The sequence below is a fragment of the Cibotium barometz genome, chromosome 31, assembly GCF_041138505.1.
Source record: "Cibotium barometz isolate CiBa-2024 chromosome 31, ASM4113850v1, whole genome shotgun sequence".
NCBI classification, from domain to species: domain Eukaryota; kingdom Viridiplantae; phylum Streptophyta; class Polypodiopsida; order Cyatheales; family Cibotiaceae; genus Cibotium; species Cibotium barometz.
The window spans coordinates 51,158,438-51,177,925 of NC_141076.1; the positions used below are offsets into that span (position 1 = coordinate 51,158,438).

Here is a 19,488-nt window from a genome sequence, read left to right on the forward strand (position 1 = left end):
AGGGAATATCTGATTAATAAGCTAAAAAAAAGGAGGCGCAGTGTATTCGAATCGGGGGAAATTCAAAATTTTAGCTGCAAAAGTGAAGGGCGCCCAAATCTCTTGCGGGGAAAGAGAGAAAAACCAGAAAACAGCACATATCGAAGGGGGTGTGCAGGAAAATGAGAACCAGAGCAAAAATTGACCAGTGATTCAAAAATTTTGAGGATGACTACTGTAAAAGGCATCTTGCGGTTAGAATTAAAGGAGAAATGAAGCGCTATTGAGGGAGATGATCTTCAAAAATCCTACTATACATGATGAATACTGGTTTGGGTGCATACTGCAGTGAAGCAAAGTAAGGAAAAAGCAAAAATTCGAGCATTCGCTTCTTTTTTTACTCAAAGATAAGAATTCTAGTTGTTTTTTTTTGTTACTTACAATTTCCAAAAATTCGTGTAGTCCTGGGATAAATACACTACCCCTTTAAAGCTTTGGGGAAGGTTTTGGGTAGTTTTTTTTTGTTGCTTTGGAGAGTCTTGAAATAAGAAAGCATCAAAATACAAAGATTCCTGGAATTTGGATTTTACTTTCTACTCGGTTGGATTTCGGATTGCTAGACATGGAGTTTTCTCGAATCACATGAATATGTTGTACATATGCCATATGTCATCTTTGCTTTGTGAGTTGTTGGAATCTGAAAAGCAGGTTTTCATGAAATCAAGAGATATCTTGAAATGATGGAGTTGGCAATATATGAAATATGTGATGTGAATGGTCACATGTATATGGAAATCATTTGTAGAATGTGTTATGCCTACATGTGATTGGTTTGAGGCATTTGGAAAAAGAGTCAGGAGAACTATGCTTGGAACTGGTCATGCTCTTGGCACACAATTTATGTGCAATCATCAAGCTGAATTTGGGGATGTATTGAAGTGAATTAGCACATGTATATTTCATCAAAAATGGAGATGTCTTATGCTCCTTGAAGAGCTATGTGTTTGTGTTTTCTTGCTGGGATTTGAAGCAACTCTCCAGCCAGAAGTCTCGCACTTTCCCAGCGATACCGCCCACGTCCCGCCCACGTCCATCTTCACCACCACCATGATGATGTAGTAGGGATTCTGGGGGGGTGGTAGACATGCTAGCGAGGGGGAGTTGGCTACTTTTGCTTTGGCAAAAGCAGCACTAGGTCTCCCGATGCGTCTCCCCAACAAGGGGGCTCATCATCTACACATTATGAGCCAGCCCCCAAGAGACCCATTCCGACGTTCGATTCATGCCTCCTACCATACACCGTGGATGCAAATGGTGCCCTTGTGGGGTGGATGCATGAGGAAAGCAAGTCATGAATCATATGCATGAACTTGCAAACCTGGAGTTCGTGTAAAAAGTGAAAATCACAAGATGAACTTTCTAAGCAATATGTTATCGATGTGCTTAAGTCAGAGTTCCACGTGCCACATGCGGGTCTGTGCTTCTCCGAGGAGTGGATAAAGCAGCGCATCAAGCTTTTTCTCTCTAATAGGAGAGCAAATATCAAGAGAGTAGCAAAAAATAATTTAGAGAATCCTAGCGTGTGTATGGCTGAGGAGTGGAGGCTCGCATGCAGTTTCGTGGAGAAAGCACCTAGGTGCTTTTCAACAACAAGCAGTGGCGAGTGTTTCTCGACTACGGAAGTGAGGGGCTTTGCACTTCGGCTTTGGTGAGAAATCCTCGTTTCTTGCTCGCTTCGTATCATTTCTTCTCTACTTTCATTTCGTTTTGTACTAAATTGTTTTCTAGAAATAATTGTATATTTTCTTATTTGTTTTTTGTAGAGGGAGGTTGTTGGGCATGATTATGAGTAGGAATATGACTATGGTTATAGAGCCCCTCGTTCACAATTGTGGGCATGGATGCGTACACGAGGTGTATGCTTGGATGAGTCCATTTTGGGGACTCAAGCTGATGAGGTAATGTGTTGCCTAAACCATGCTTTTTTTTTGTCTAATTGTAGGGCAAGAGCTGAGAGAAAGAGATAGGAAGTGTTAACCCACTCCAATCACGATGAAAAGAACTTGAACTTACTACAGGTAGAAGTAATGGAGAAATTCCAAGCTTAGAACCCATCAATGAGGAATCCAGAATGGAGGAAGGGTTTACAACCAGAGAAGAAGCAGGTAACATAGCTAACTTGGCTGTAGAAGTAGAGAACCGACTCTATACCAAGAAGGATATTTAACTAATGATCAATCACCCTACATTCTTACAAGATATGGAGCTCTTAATTACACACAAAGACACACAGCGGGGCGGGCAACTAATGGGGAATTCCACCAGGGTACCACAAATGGACTAGTCCATGAACCTGAGATACCTAGAAGATCCAATAAATACAAGTAGGAGACGAGGTCTAGGAAGGGGGGGAGAAATTCCCAAGAGGCCTAAAAACGATCCAACCATGGACCTTAATGTGGCTACAACGGTAGACATGTTAAATATGGTAAGAGAGATAGGTAAGGGGATGGTCACGGAACTAGGCTCTACTCTAGAACCCCGACCTTCCTAGATGAAACCCCATATCATTTCAAAACTTGTCCAAAAGTTCTCACGGGATGGGGATCCTATCCAACATGTAGAGATTTTTGAATCTACATGTGAAACTTGCGGACCGGTCAGTGATGTGACCATGATACATGCCTTCTCGCTGACCTTAGAGCTCATCAGTGGTTCAGAACTCTCTAGCATGAGGACAAGGTTAATTTTACAAGATTAAAGAATATTTTTGTGCCCACTTTTTCCCGTAGTGGTGATAGATGGAGCCCTGTGGCACAACTACATAACATCAAACAAAAGGAAGATGACTCGATGAGAGACTATGGCTCTCACCTGAAGCACTTAAATTCAAGATGCAAACTTCGGGAAAGGTTGATAGATGATCAATTGTTACCTTGTTTCAGGAGAGGGGTTAGAGACCATAAAATGCATGATTACCTAGTACTAGCCCGACCAGCTACTCTTGATGCATGCTACAAATTGGCAATCGAATATAAAGAATAATATGTTAGAATTGCCACAACCCAAAGATGTAAAAACATCTGCAGCAACCACGACTTCGTGTGTCTCGAGTCACCAAGAAATTGGAACTCGAAGTAAGAAAGTCAAACATATGACTGTGGATGAGCTCAGCAATGCCATATTAGAAAAATTAAAGGTCAGGGAAGGAAGAGAGACGTCGGGGCATGGGCATAGTCACCTTTACCTGCGCAGGGAATTGGTGTGGTGCTCCATGTGCAGAGTAAATCATACCACCACTGAATGTCCACAGTTAAGGGCAAGACCATTACTTTATTGTACGCACTGTGTAAAAGCACTGTGTAAAGTTGGGAAATGATGACACATCAATGTGTAGATTCCCAAGGTTTCAAAATGTGGCACAACTACCAGCAGATAGAGCCCCATTGGCTTTCCGGCACCACCTATGCAGATCTCTGCCACTACTAGACAACCAACTCTTCCTACTTACCTAGGGGGACACAGAACAAGATGATTTGCCCTTGCCACCACTAGTTCTACCGCACAACCACCACAGGCTAAGATCAAGCAAGTAGTGATTGAAGAACCATCAAAAGATGTTGAACTGGTGCGGGAATTAGAACTTAGTGTTGTGGAATACTACGAGGACATGGGTGAGGTCACGCGAGAATACTATGTTCTACACAATAACATGCCAGTACCTATGTTTCAAACCATGGTACAGTGGAAGGGCAAGGAAATAAACTCAAATATGAGAAGAGGACCTTTATAATGCTATGGTTGCGGTGGGCCACATCGAGTAGCCAAATTCCCAAACAACCAACAACTTCATGAAACTAAGCTAAGGGCCAGTCGAGTAAGGGATACCATCTATCCAACGAGATGAACTACCCCGTAATAGAGGGATTTACATTTGTTGAAAGTTATGTCTATCAATTACTTTTGAAGGGTTAACCTCTCTAAATGATGGTTGTAGATGAGTGGCCAAGTGCTCTTATGATGATTTATTACGCATCTATGACACCCCATTTTAGCCTATGTTTTATCCAGAGATGTGTGGACTAGGTGTGATTTAGATTGCTCATGTACAACGCCCATGAGTCTGAAACTCGTAGTAGCCTCAGCGTGGCAACCAATGTAAAGGAATGCCCACAACCTTCCACTTCCACCAAAAACAAAACTCCACCAAGACAAGCAAAATCAAGTGAGTTCAAAAAACAGGAGTGGTTTTTTAATTAGATACATTGATAAAAGTTAACAAGATTACATTAATAGGAGGGGGTTTTTAGTTTAACTTTAGAAAAAAAAACCATTAGTTCATAAGTAAAGAGGGGTTGTTTTATTGGCCCAAAGACCATATTAAGGATTTTGGAAAAAATCCTATTACTTTGGGAATTTTCTTTTCAATCTACTTTTTGGTGTATCTTGAGCATACCAAGTCCAAAGCTATCGGAGAATATGGATTTAGAACCTACTCTTCAAGATCTTTCCAACAATATGTGACATGAGGGGGTTTTGACAAAATCTTAAAAGGGTTCACTGTGCCCCCATTTTGATAATCTTGCAAAATGGCAATTGGGATTTTTCCAAACTCCCTAATATGGTCTTTCAGGAGGGGAAATTTTAGGTAAGGGGTTTTTTAAATACTCTTGAATGCATGTGATCCCTAGGGTTTTTAGTAGTGCATCCCTCGAGTTGTCGCGCCCAAGGCTACTATAAAGACACCAATCTAATTTGGGTGCCTCGATCATTAAAGCCTCTTCTTCAACGCAACACTCAGAGGCCAAGGAAAAATAAAAGTATTCCACAGCACCGTCCGTAAAAGCCTATGCGAGTTCCTCAAAGAACTCCAACATCTCAACAAGTGTGGGTACCAAAACGATTATTGCAAGCACAAGGGTACTACCAAGGGAAGAAAGGCAAGAAGGAGAAAGTGGATGTTTAGTAAGAATTGAAGGCCGCCCTAGCCAAGCTTGCAAGAGGACATGCAAGGTTTCGACTGAGATCAGATGTCACGTGCACCAAGTCTAATAACCACGATCACACAGAAGAAGAATGTTAGATAAAAACCACACAGCAACCATGTGCTATTTGTAATGCGAGCAACCACATCACCTAATACATGCTTTTATAACACTCAGAATAGGAACCCAAGAGTAGCAGAAAGACAAGAGCGTTAGCAAACACAACAAGTCCCAACTCTCAATCAAGTCGCCTAGGCCTCAAAACAAAAGTCCTTATAAAAGAGGAGGAGGTGGAATATTTGGACAAAGAGAAGCTAGACTGATATGCTACTACTATAGCGGGTATAGGCAAATTGACTTTCCCATACTACAAAACCATCAACTGAACTACAAGAAGTAAGGCTGCAAAGGGAGGCAAACCTAGCAGGAGTTGATGAAGCAGTGAATATGATGAAAGTGGATGAGTGGGTATTAAAACACCAAGAGAAACCACTAGTGTTAATGGTAGTGAAAAGGTCGCAATGACCTGTTAACACAGTGATAAGCAAGAACACTGATCCAAAAGAAAATATAGTGGGTAGGGCAACAAAGGGTCCAAAATCAAATCACAAAACTTGTGCAGAGTGCACAAGGAATGGTACGGATGATGCAAGAAATCCCTCTCCTCAATGAGCATGCTGATACTAATCTAGACAGGACAAGCCTAGTCAGGAAGAGAGAAAACATTCTAGCAGGCAAAAAGCCATTAGCTAGTGTGAAGATGACTAAACAAGGGATGTAGGAGTGCCAGCTAGAGCCTAAAAAAGCCCAAAGTAGTAAAAGCATCTTGTAAAAGGAATTGGAAAAGAATTTGAAGCAAGTCTAGATAAAAGAATTGACAAGGAAAGGTCAAGAAAAGGAAAGAGAAGCCAATAAGGAAGAAGGGAAGGTGAACATAGGCCAAAGTATGCCAAGTCAGGAAGTGAGGAGAAATAATCTCGAGGAGGAATATGACTTCTAGGAGGATCTAAAAAAAATGAAGCTGGATATAACACTAGATCAAGTCTAATACCCAACTATAGGCCACATTTGCTTTAGGAAATAGTGCCGAGTGAAAAATTAGTGCAAGTTCTCATTTAGGAAATGGAGTATCCATCTGCAAGATGTAGAAATGTGGAAACAATGCATGACTGTGACATAGTTGTTCCTAAAAGTGACCATAAAACTAAGAGGGCAAATGGTGTCACAAGTCAACCTAGATGGAGGATTGGGACTCAATATAATATCAGATGGCCTGGCAAAGAAGCTAGGAATTATAGAAATGTAGCCTTCTCCATTCTATATTAGGATGGTTGATTGTTATGGCTCACCCTAATCCCCCTTGAAACAACAAGAGATTACTTAGCAAACCGCAACTGTCGTGAGGATCTTTCCAATGGCCAAGCTCGTTACCTTTGATGTCTCTAAGCTCCATAACTCCTTAAGAAGAAATTCCACCATGCCTCCCGCAAGCGTTCACACCATTGTGTTGCACTGTGTACTCGTCCCTCCCTGTCACCTCACTTCACACACTCAAGAATGCATTAGAGAGAGAGATTAGTAAGAGGATTATCAAGAGAAAGACTTTATTTCACAATGGGAGAGTTCTTTGTATTATGAGAGATTTTCACTTATATACATGGCCATAAGTGTTCACACTCACTTAAACTATGGCTAGCCGGGTACTTTAGGCTCATAAGATGCCTAATGCTATTACAATGTCTACTCTCATAATATACCCATGAATTACATCACTTGGGACTTCATCCTAACTTACTACCACATGAGGCATCAATAAAGGCCCACCTATAGTAGTGTAGGTGTAGGGTTCATTGGCTAGGTTTACCATGATTGTCAAGTGTCATCATGGAGTAATAATTGACAGGAAAGCATGGTGGGTGGCTGATGTACTAAAGCTGAGGGTGGGTTGGATGAGCTTGGTGCTTTTCCTTATGGATATGATAGATTTTAAAAGCTTTGAATTAGAAGTGGATATTTCATTGACATAGTATAGCATGTAGCTTGCATCTCAAGTTGTTGAAGTATTTGTATAAGCAAGAAAGAAAAACGTTGTTAATCCAATGTCCACAAGATTTTGAGTTAATATTACTCTCTTGGGCTTGAAAATGGAATGTCAAGACCCAATGACAAGGCCAGCTAGGCATGCCAAGAAGTTCGAGGTAGGGGGCTCACAAGTATCCTTATACTTATTCATGATTTAATATGATAAATATGAAGATTCATTTTGGCTCTTTGAACTTTGTCTTCAATTTGTCTTGTAAATTTCTTGGTCTTTTAGTCAATCAAGGTTTTAAGGATAAAATCAAAAGCAATGGGTGGAATGGATAGAATGATAAAAAATTTATAGCATTCGTATTACTCTTGATATTTATGTCAAAATTTGATGGCAATATTAAGACCCCATAAACAATTGATTTTCATGAAAATGTTGCGAGTGCCAATAAAACCATATCGAGGCTTTTTTTCATTCTTGGAACTTTTTTATTTTGTAAGCATTCGTTCACTACATTTCAAAAGTTATCACAGCTCTATAGTTTACATTACATAAAGTAATATGCAAACACATTTGAGCATGAAAAATACAAACAGGTAATCCATAGACACATTTGAGAATGGAAAATACAAATGAGTACAATTCATTCCCACCACAAGGTAGAATACATCTTCTACACGGCACTACTTATTTTTGTTTCTTATTGAGGCATTCTCTAATAAAATGGATTTCTCTTTCAACAAGAAAGTATCAAAGAGTTATTTTCTCATGACCCATTATTATTGGGTGGATGTGGGTTGGTGGGGTGATGTGGTCAATGTGGCATTATCATAGGGAGGATGGTGGTGGAAGCAAATCAAAAAAGTTAAAAATGTGTTATCAATGGTAAAAAAACCTCTCATTTTGAAATGATAAATTCAACATGTGTAATAATTGCGGACGCTAAAAGAAGGTCAAGAGAGCGATTTTGTTATTACATGCTAACATTAGCGTTGAAGGGACCTTTTTCTCAAGATGATACAATTTGCACATTAGGTGTAATAATGATATTTATACCTGATCAATTTAGAATATATTAACATATACCTTTAGGTGGAAAGGACTTTTTGACGCCTTGTAGAAGTAATTATAAAGCCACCTAACAAATTATGGGGATAAAGCTTGGTTGGAGTAGAGTTTATTTTCAACACAACTTTTAACATTATTATGGGAGGTTAGGTGGACGTGGGAAATCGTTTTGTTAATAGCCAAGTGCTACAACAATCAAATTTATTTCAAGCAGTGTAGTATTGTCTCCTATTACTACATTAGTTAGTCTGATACTAACTAATAAAATGGAAGCTTTTAACCTTGGTAGCATTTAATAATTATGTTGAGAATAAAGCTAATTGTAGATTAGGTTCTCTCTCTCCTGATGGATATGAAGGACACATATGGAACTTCGATTTTCAAATAATATGATGGAATAACTTTTAAGGGGAAAAAAGTATTAAATTTTTATTTTTTGTATATAACTTTCAAGGGAAAAAATATTGAGATAGTTTACATGTTAAAAAGTATCATAAAAGAGACTGGTCGATGTAACATCAACCGTAACTAGTCTTCGGTAAATTTAGGAAAAGAAAAGCCTTTCTTTGTATGTAGATCACTAAAAGTATAAGCATTTCTTCTTCTTAAAGCCTATGGTTGTTGCTGCAAATACAAAAGCATTTTCTTTCTTCTTCTCAGAATTCCTTTCATATGAAAAGTGATCTAGTTACATATTCTTTGTGTGAATGTAAGTATAATAGAATTTATGGGGCACATATCACCCCAAAATGGCCTGATGTTTAAAATGATTTTTTTTATTTTACTAAGCTCAATTTCTTTGTGATTTGAGAAAACAAATAGAAAAGCTAGTGGGCACGAGAAGAGGACTTTTTGACTCGTGAAAGAAGAGGGTTTCAAAAAAGTGAAATATTTTCTTGGTGGGATGGATCATAACATTCCACCTGAGCGTGAATGAAGGTAAAGCAAGAGAGTGGGAAGAAAAGCACAACATGGGGCTTTTCGTACTTACCATTGAACAAGACAAGGCACATATCTCCAATTGGTGTGAACCACTAAAAGGGCCGGCCGGTCTATCATGGTCTACCTGCACGCCTTGAGAAGCTAAATCTGGCCCAAAACCATCTGTCTGGGGAGGTCCCCTCATCTCTGAGCAGGCTATGGCAATTACAGGAGCTCAGTCTTGACCGCAATTGGCTGCATGGGAGTATACCAGCTGAGCTGGCCAACTGCACCCAGCTTGACACCCTCAACCTGGCTCGGAACAACCTCACCGGCCGCATACCGGCTGCTCTCGGCGACCTGCCAAGCCTGCAATATCTGCTTTTGTGGTTCAACAGCCTCACTGGCGCGCTGCCGGCGTCGCTGGCCAAGTGCTCACAGCTATTCCAGGTCGAAATTTCCATCAACCCCAACCTCAAGGGCTCCATCCCAGCCGAGTACGGACGCCTGCAACAGCTGGGCGTACTGCGCCTCTTCGCGAACCAGCTCTCCGGCATGCTGCCGCCGACGCTGGGCAACTGCACCGCGTTGATGGAGCTCTCTCTCTTCTCCAACCGCCTGTCCGGGGAGCTACCGCCCTCGCTAGGAGATCAACTCTCATCACTGCAAGTGCTCAGTCTGTACAACAACAGCTTCACAGGGCAGATCCCGAGCGGGCTGCAGAACTGCTCAGGGCTGGTTTTCATGGAGCTCTCAGAAAATGCATTCACGGGTGCGATTCCGCACGAGCTGGGCGCCATCTCTTTCAGCGCACACGACTCAGAGAGACTTGCCCCAAGTACGGGCCCGTATCTTAGCGGGCGAGATACCGACCACCCTAAGCAACTGCTCTGGCCTGCAATTTTTGGATCTGCAGGGATCCATTCCCGAAGAGCTGGGCTTGCTGGCAAATCTAGAGAATCTGTACATGATGGGGAACCAACTGACAGGGCATATCCCTCTCACGCTAGGTAATCTGTCGCATCTAGAGCTGTTGTTCCTAAACATGAACAGCCTGAGGGGGGCCATCCCGGATGCCTTAACCAGCATTGCCAACCTTGCCAACCTCGACTTGGGCGTCAACCATCTGGAGGGTGCTATACCGACCCGTGTCGGATCCTTGGCCGCCCTGCAGAACCTTGTGTTGCTAGAGAACAACTTGTCCGGCCCTCTGCCGCCGTCCCTCGCCAACTGCTCACAATTGCAGCACCTCAAGCTCTCCAGCAACTCATTACGCGGCTTGTTGCCACCCTTCCTTGCAAAGCTCCCCCATCTCCAAGAGTTGGATCTGTCTGACAACCAGTTCTCCGGTCACTTGCCGGTGACATTCTCCAATGCCACGGCGATTCTTAGCTTGGAAGTCGCACGAAACAGCATCACCGGCATGATACCCAGCGTGATCGGGAGCCTGTCTGGTCTCCAATTGCTGGACCTCCAAGGAAATCAGCTGGAAGGGCCCATCCCAGGTGAGATTTCCAGATGCACCAAGCTTTACGAGCTAGATCTTCAAAGTAACGCCTTGCAAGGGGCCCTTTCTGTTGATCTGAGCCGGCTCTCTTCTCTGAGAAAGCTGCATCTGCAGGAAAATGCATTGCAAGGGAGCATTCCTTACAGCCTTGGCAACTGCCATAACTTAGAGGATATTGATCTATCACATAACAACTTCACGGGTGCCATCCCGACCTCGCTGCTCACCCTTCCCTACATCCAATTAAACCTCATCTTATCTCATAATTCCCTCACCGGATCGATACCCAACGAAGTAGGAAAACTGGTCTTTGTACAAAACATCGATTTTTCTTTCAACAAGCTTTGGGGTGAGATTCCTGCTACCTTTGGTGAGTGCACCTCCCTTCAAACATTGAGTCTTTCACACAACAATTTAAATGGAACAATTCCAGAAGCATTAGGTAAGCTCAAGAACCTTCTCCACCTGGACCTCTCCATGAACAACTTGTCAGGAGAAATACCTGTTGCGCTTGCTGACATACCAAAACTCAACTTCTTCAACGTCTCCCACAATCAGCTACAGGGTCCAATCCCTGCTACAGGATTCTTCACAAACCTGACAGCTGCATCGTTTTCAGATAATGCCGGGCTTTGTGGCCCACCACTAGCTATCCGCTGCCCTGCAATGCCTACCCATTCTGAGGTTAAGAAATGGGTGATTACTCCTATCGTTTGTAGCGTATTTGGGTTCACACTAATCGTCTGTGGTTCTTTCCTGTGGTGCATCCGATCCAAATTGTTTCCAAACGTTGGGCAAAGGAGGTTCTTCCAAGGTAAGGCACAGCTGCTCTCGCATGAACCTTTCCAAAGCTAGTATGTATTGGCATTACTCTACTGGCTTGCAGGCTTTGATGATATGAATATATATAGCATGCTTTTTTCTAGTAGTAGCACTTGAAAACCTGACTTTCTTGTGCTTGTTGCTTCATTCCTAGATCCACTCGAAAAAATTTCATTTCGAGTCACTACTGAGGAGCTTCTGGCTGCCACAAGTGGATTTGATGAAAGCAACCTCTTGGGAAGTGGTGGTAGTAGCAAGGTGTACAAGGGCATACTAAAAGATGGACTAATGGTGGCTGTAAAAAGATTCAATTTCGAAAATAACCCTGAGGAAGTAGAGCGCATCTTCCGCAAAGACTGTGAGACATTAGGCAAGATCAGGCACAGAAATCTTGTACCTATTCTAAGCACCTGCTGTAATCTCGACATGAAAGTCCTAGTTCTAGAATACATGCCCAATGGAAGCCTCGAAGAGATTTTGTTTAATCAAGGCCAAACGTTTCGATTGGAGTGGGAGATGGTTCTGAGCATAGCACTGGATGTTGGGAAAGCATTAGTGTACTTGCACCATGAGTGCAATGTGCCTATTATTCACTGTGATTTGAAACCAAGCAACATACTTCTTGATGAGAACAATGTGGCACATGTAGCAGATTTTGGCATAGCAAAGTTCCTAACCCCCAACACCACCTCCTATTCATCAGCATCCCATTTCAAGGGATCTATTGGATATATTGCACCAGGTCTCTCTCTCTCTCTTTATACACACACACACACACACACATACACACATATATATGTATATATATACATACACACACACACACACACACATATATACACATATATATGCATACATGCATGCACACATACATACATATAACCAGAGATATATATATAGACAACTAGATAGATAGAAAGCTAGTCGATGTATGTGAACACACAAACACACATTAATACATACATATAGATACATAGATACATAATTAGGCGGGTGACAAACAGAAAGCTAATTGATGCATTTGCTCCTTTTGTTAAGTGTCTTTCCTAGGAGAAATTCCAAATTCCTCAAATACCACTATAGTGTATACCATAAATTTATATTGTTATCCTTTTGCAGAGTGTGCTACACTTTCTCACCACTCAACCAAGGGAGACATCTACAGCTATGGAGTTGTGCTACTCTGTATGTTAACTCGAAGGCAGCCGACAAGTGAACTCTTTGACAATGGGGTTGACATGTCAAAGTGGGCCAAAAGCTTCTTTCCAGAGAGGTTCCTTGATGCACTTGACCCTAGTTTGCGTGTTGAAGTGGAAGCTTCAAGGTGTGACACAGAGGTGCTTTTGTTTATGAAATTGGCTCTCATGTGTACTAGGCAGTATCCATCAGAGCGCCCAACATCAAAACAGGTGCTGCAGAGACTGCTACAAATTAGGGGGAATAGAAGTACTTCCAACTTGAGAAACTTGGATATATTGGAGAGAATCGAAGAGTCAATCAAACCTCGTCGTCACCTTTCAGATGATTACTCACTTTAGAGGTGAAGTCTTACTACCTGTGATAGATCTTAGTGGCTTCCTACAAAAAAAAAATTTACATTAAATATAGAAAAAGCCAGAAGATGCAAAGTATAAATATTAGTGTGCAAAGCATGGAGAAGCCATAAAAGTTTCTCAAATAACTAATAAAAGCCATAAGAAATCTCAAAGAAGCAAGGGGAATACTTTGATTATGTGAAAAATCTCTTCTTATTAGTTGTAGGAGACGTGCTCTTGTCCAGGTGATCATCAAAGTGTGTACAATTGTATTTATACTTTTACATATGTGCTCTGAATGATGTATAAGAGGAAAATCATGGTTTGGTATACATGATGTATGAACACAACTCTATTTTAGAGTTGTAAAAACTTAAATATTACATATGTGATCTTAATGATGTGTAAGAGGACAATCATGGTCTGGATTGGGTCAATGTTAGAAATAGACTTTTTTCGAACAAGTGAGAAAAAGAATGACCTTCAAACTCCACCGGTTTTTATAGAGAAAATACATAGGTTAGTCGGTTTTATAAATAAAAATGATAAAAATTTGACTATTTAAATTCAAGGCTAGGAAAAATCACAATCGGTTTTTCTCAATTTAAGCCGTGAAAATTACACCACAGGATGGGTTTTTTTTTTACACTAGATTGGGTGGCAATTTTTGTATCCAATTTATTTATACTTCGACATAAGTTAAAATTATTAATATTTCTATTGGTGAGTGCAAGACAATCTAAAATTATCACCTCGATCCTAAAAGAGTAATATATGGTATTAGATCTTAAGGTATCATGTTTGAACTCACCACAAGAGTGCTCCTTATGAGTTTCCTACGAGCATGACCCCATAGAAAGGAGTTTTGGGGTCTATGCCAATTTTTTGCACTGTTTGATGAGGTGTCCCCATAGTGAGGATGCAATAATATTTGATTCTTTGGGAAGAGTAACCTAAGAGAATGTCAAGGCTGGTAAAAGAGCGGGGGGAGGGATGGTATGCTCCCACATTTTACTCCCCTTGATTGTTAGCCCTTGACTGGTAGCCCCGGGCTGAAAATTGTTCTTCTTCTTCTCACAATAAAAGAGGTCTACAAAAGAGAGAAACTGACTAACACACATACTAGAGTGGACTAGTCGGTGTAGTCTAGTTGTAGAATCTATGGTAAAGATATGTCGGTGCCAGCTACTAAACCCGTCAGTGATGTAAATGTCAAATGGTCATACAGGCGCCTCGTGAGTGTCAGGCTTCAGCTCATGTTGAGCTTGACATCTCAACACTCCCTCTTAAGCTCAACTCTAGCTTATGTACTCCAAGCGTATCTCAAAATGTGTGGAGCTTCTTAGTTCCCAAGGCCTTTGTGAAGATGTCAATGATCTGATTCTGTGTGCTGACGTAGGCCAACTCGATGTCGCCTGCCAAGACTCCCTCCCTAATGAAGTGGTAATGTACCTCAATGTGTTTCATCCGTGCATGGAAAACTGGCTTTCTTGCCAACTATATACTCTAAGATTGTCACAATATATGACAACCTTTCTCTCCACATGCAATCCAAATCAAAAGTAGCTTGTGTAACCAAGCTACCTCACATGTTGCCCCTGCAACTCCTCTGTATTATGCCTCTATACTCAACAAGGCAAGCATGGGCTGCTTCTTGTTGCTCCATGTCATAGCAGCACTCTCCAATCAAAATATAAATCCACTAGTAGATCTTCTGACTGAGATGCTACCTGCCCAATCTACATCTGTGTACCCATAAGGCTCCAATGGTACACCTACTACATAAAACAATACATAATCAATAGTGGCCCTCAAATACCAAAGTGTGTGTCACATACAGTCAAGATGTGGTTTGCATAGAACCTGCATAAGCTGGCTCTCTAAGCCAACAGTGTAGCTCAAATCTAGCATGCTAATTATGACATAGATCAATCTCCTCACCATTGTCCTATACATAGTGGGGTCCTCCAACACATAGCTTGCATCTGCACTAAGCTTGCCATTTTGATCTAATGGCACCGAGATTGGCTCACAACTAGCCATCCAATACTTGGACATTATGTCTAATACATATTGTCTCTATGACAGCCAAATACCATCAAGTGTGCAAATGACCTCAATGCCCAAAAAGTAGGCTTGATCTCCCAAATCCTTCATATCGAACTTCCTTTTGAGAAGACTTTTGACATGCTCAATATCTTCCAATTTGTCACCCCCAACAATAAGATCATATACATAGATGGTGATCACAATACCCTTATCACTCTTGTGCACACACAAAGACTGATCCGCATCTGCCATATGAAAGCCAATAGTGACAAGGTACTCAGCAATCTTGTCATGCCATGCTCCTGGAGCTTGCTTCAGCCCATACAAGGCCTAATGAAGCTTGTTGCACGAAGGGAGATCAATACAAGGATGCAACAAAAAAGACACTTAGGGCTCTTGAAAAGAGTTCCAAGTTGTAGATGAATGTGGGAGTGGGCTTGACAATAATCCCACATGGGAACTTTTGGGAGTTCTAGAGTTTTTGTATAAAAAGTGGCCCATTTGAGAGCTAGAGGGAACTCTTTGGTCATTTGGTTGAGAGGCTCATAGAGAGAGCTTTCTCCATAGCTCCTTCTCATGTGCTCTCCCAAGGCTCTCCATCTCCATTCTTGCTTCAATCTTGTACTCTCTATTCTCTACATTTTCAATGATATGAGGTTATGGCCCACACACTTGCTAATCTAGATTTCTTAATGATGTTTTGATGCTAAAATCTAATTTGTGAATTGTAGAGTGCATGTGATGAAGCTTGTGCATGAAATGATGTGTAGTTGAGGCTTGTGTGATAGCTCTTTGCATGTTAGATTCTTTGCATAAGTTGCATTTTTGTGCTTAAGTGTAGCCTAATCTTGATGCGTTGAATATGTTAGATTGATTGCTTGAGTGTTGAAGAAGGATTGAGTAGGACTAGAAGTCATTAGTGTGTGGTTAACTAATCTTCTCCCATTCGGGATAGCCTCTATGCGCTAACTATTCACGGATTGACAAAGTGTGTGGGTTGGAGTGTAGCCTCCGCTATGCTATGATGTCCCAAACAATGGCGCCGCTGCTCTGCCGGGGAACACACACCTAAGTTAGTGAAGGGTGTTAACCATTACTTCTTACTAAGGGATCCATTGATTGCAAAATTGTGGATTAGGGTAGATTAGAGTAGAGTTTGCAAGGGCATTGAGTGTGCGATCTCAAGGGCGCCTTGTGTGTTTTCGGTTTTTTGATTAGAAGCAAAAAAAAAAAACCCCATTGCGGTAGAGAAATCCCGCCATTTAAGTACTTTCTGTTTTTGCATTTTTGACGGGTTTGGCGAGAGGTAGGTAGGAAGTAGTGGAGGTGGCCTTTTTTTTATTGTTTTGTTGTTTTGTTGTTTTGTGGGGAGGCGTCTCCATCAAGCGCAGCAAAGAAAAATAGACATATATATATATATATATATACGTGCATCTGTAAGGCGGCTAGTTGAAAGCCTGCAGTGAAGGCGGCTTATATATTTTTATATACTGACGTGGCAGTAGCCTGCAGTGGGTGGCGTTGTCTGCATTGAGCGCTGCATCGAAGGGGGCTGCATCGAGCGCTGCAGTGGGAGGCTGTAGGCTGTCGACAGTGTGCGGGCGGCCAGTTGGCAGTGGGAAGGCGTCGAAGAGGAGGTCTGCGATGGAGGCGTGGAGAGGCCGTTGAAGTGGAGGATGCGTAGAGGCGGCTGATGGCGTTGCTGCAGGCGAGAGGTAGCTGCAAGAAAAGCGGGCAAAGAGATGGCCGGCGTGGAGACTGTGTAGAGTGGCCGAAAGAGAAGGGCGGCCGTTGGCGTGGAGAGGTTGCAGTTGTGAAGGTTGGCCGGCAAGCAGAGGCGGTGGTGAGGCGAGCAGGCAAAAGCGAGTTGATGTTGGAAGAGAAGGCCGGCTGAAAGCTGAGGAGCAGAGGCGGTGCATTGAAGACGACTGGGCGCGCCGGCGAAGAATCCGGGAGGCGGCGAGCGGTGAAGAATAAGGTTGGTGAATTTTTTTTTAATTAATTTTTCATGTTTTGTATTTTTTTAAATTAAAAAAAATAATAAATAAATAAAAACAACAAAACAATAAAATATATATATATATATATATATATATATTTAAAAAAAAGAGAAAAAGAGATAGAAAAAAAGAAAGAAAAAAGAAAAAAATCATAAAACAATAAATTTATTTAAAAAAAAGAAAAAAAAAAGAAAAACAATTTTTATTTTTGTATTTTGAATCCATTGTTCATTTTTTAAATTTTTGTAAAATTTTGCATAATTAAAGTAGCTTGATTTTTTTATTTTTATTTTTGTAATTGCGTGCAAAATTAGTAGATTCATATTTTTTGTAATTGGTACGAAATTTATTAGTTTTTTTTTAAAAAAACAAACAAACAAACAAACACAAAAAAAAACAACAAAAGGAGAAGAAAACATATAAGAAAACAAAAGAAAAGAAATAGAAATTAAAAAAATAAAAATAAAAATAAAATTCTATATATTAAGTGTTTTTTAGGAGTCTACCTTTTTGCATATTTTGTAATTCTTCATTTTTTTTAATTTTTTGCATAATTAGTGTAACTTGTATTTTTTTAAAATTTTTGTAACTTTGTGCATAATTAGTATTTTTTTAGCGTGATTTATAATTTTTGTAATTTAAAAAAAGGATTAAAAAAAAATCATTTAAAAAAATAATAATAAAAAATAGGATAGATAGTTACACCACACATACTCATTTTAGTTGCAGTTAGTGGTTAGGTAGGGTAAAATATATATATATATATATACATATATATATATATATATATATATATATAAAACAAAAAAAAAACAAAAAACAAAGACAAAAAAAAAACACATAAAAAACCAAAAAAATTTGACCTTATGCACTTGCGGTCGGGACGTCTTATAGATTCTGCCATAGGGCCTAGGGCACCTTCTAGAGTACCTACGCAGGAAAGTGGGACCCAATCGGTAGGAAATTTGGCAGATATTGCTGAAACCCTTTCTGAATCCCAATCCGATACCCTTTCCGCCAGAACAACTAGCTCATTGTCCATGGACAATCTAGGGCCGACAAATAGTCATCCCTTAGCCCCAAATAGGACACCCGCAAGATCTTTTAATCCATTTGAAGCCGACACCATGGGGTTAACACTTAATGTGAGACTCCAATATGTCTACACAAATGCTCAAGGAGCTGAGATCTTTAGAGATCCACAGCAACGGTATCTTGTTAAGATCGCAGACATTTTCTCACAACTTGATAGAGCACCTCTAGTCAATGACCAGGGTAACATGTACATGGGTGGAGATGGTGTTCGCTACGAAGTCACCTACCATCCAGAAAATGTAGAGAAATTAGGGGAGCTCTCTAAAACCGAGTTCTTAGACTTATCAAAACTTTCCAACGCAAGGGAGTCTAGAGATGATTGACTCATTGAGCCGGACATACCTGGACCCTCCAATGCCCAGTCCTCAAAACCATCCATAGATGATTTACTTCTTGTAGATCTAAATTTGGAAAGGGATAGGAAAGGCAAGAGAAAAATGGATCAGGGGGCTGAGAACCAATGGGAGTTTGTACGACAAATTCTAGTGACAAAGGTCTTACAGGATGACCCACTTCAAGAGGTCTATAAGGACTCGTTTCGGAGGGATATTATGCCACAACTAAATTGCCACAGCTAGATCTTCCTCTAGCACTGGTGGTGGTAGTTGAGAAGCTTGCAGGACACATAAACGGAATAATTGATAAATGGGCCAATGAATACCGAACCTTAGATTGGAAAGAGATTCGGGAACTCACGTGGAAAGGACAACCATTATTCATGGAAGTGTTCTCAACAAATACAGCCAAACCAAGAGAGACAGCCTTTCTTGGAGAAACTGTTTCTCCTTCCCTACGAGAGTTCACTAGAGAGGGACCTTCAACATCCAAGTGGACCACTGCTAGTAGCCCAACTCTAGCACCAAGATATCGTCCTACACCAAATGAGCGACCACCGGTCACACCACAACAACATCTTTCTCACTATGACAATCGAAGGAGAGGGGAGCCAACTCGGCCTCCCATTAATGCACCTCCTGAAATGAAGGTGACAAGATCTTTGGAGGGGTTTGGTGAGGCTGGTAATAGGGTATCCACACCAATTTTGGATGCATGTGGACCATCTTATCAAAGAGAGGAACAATTCCCACTGAGAGTGAGAGGCCGTAGGCCCTATGATGAGTATTCAAGACAAGTAAGGCCATCAACTCTTCAGAAACTGGTAAAGAAGTATGAAGGGTCGGGAGATCCATATGACCATGTAGCAGCATTTAGGCAAGCAGTTCGAGCTGAGCAAGTGGCTGACAAGCATACTCAAATTGAAGGATTTGGACTCACTATTGAGGGAAAAGCCCTTGCTTGGTTTCAGGCATTAGAGGCTTCAGAGAAATCTTCTTTACGAGTTTTGGAAGAGAGATTCATTGCTGCTTTTTCCTTGATGGGAATTCAACATGACACGGTAGCACACATCTACTCTTTCAAGCAAGGCGAGAATGAGAGTGTTAGAGACTGTGTAAATAGAATGAAGCAGTACATTAATCGTTGCCCAGAAGATGAG

The 19,488-nt window shown here is 41.0% G+C and overlaps 1 pseudogene across 1 annotated transcript; it reads left to right on the plus strand.

The window, feature by feature from the left end:
• Window positions 1-8,997: 8,997 nt before the first annotated feature.
• LOC147621011 (uncharacterized) lies at window positions 8,998-13,247 on the plus strand (annotated as a pseudogene). Its single transcript, XR_015270047.1, has 4 exons — window positions 8,998-9,003; window positions 9,106-11,306; window positions 11,469-12,056; window positions 12,434-13,247. The product of XR_015270047.1 is annotated as an uncharacterized LOC147621011 (transcript).
• The last annotated feature ends 6,241 nt before the right edge of the window (window positions 13,248-19,488 follow it).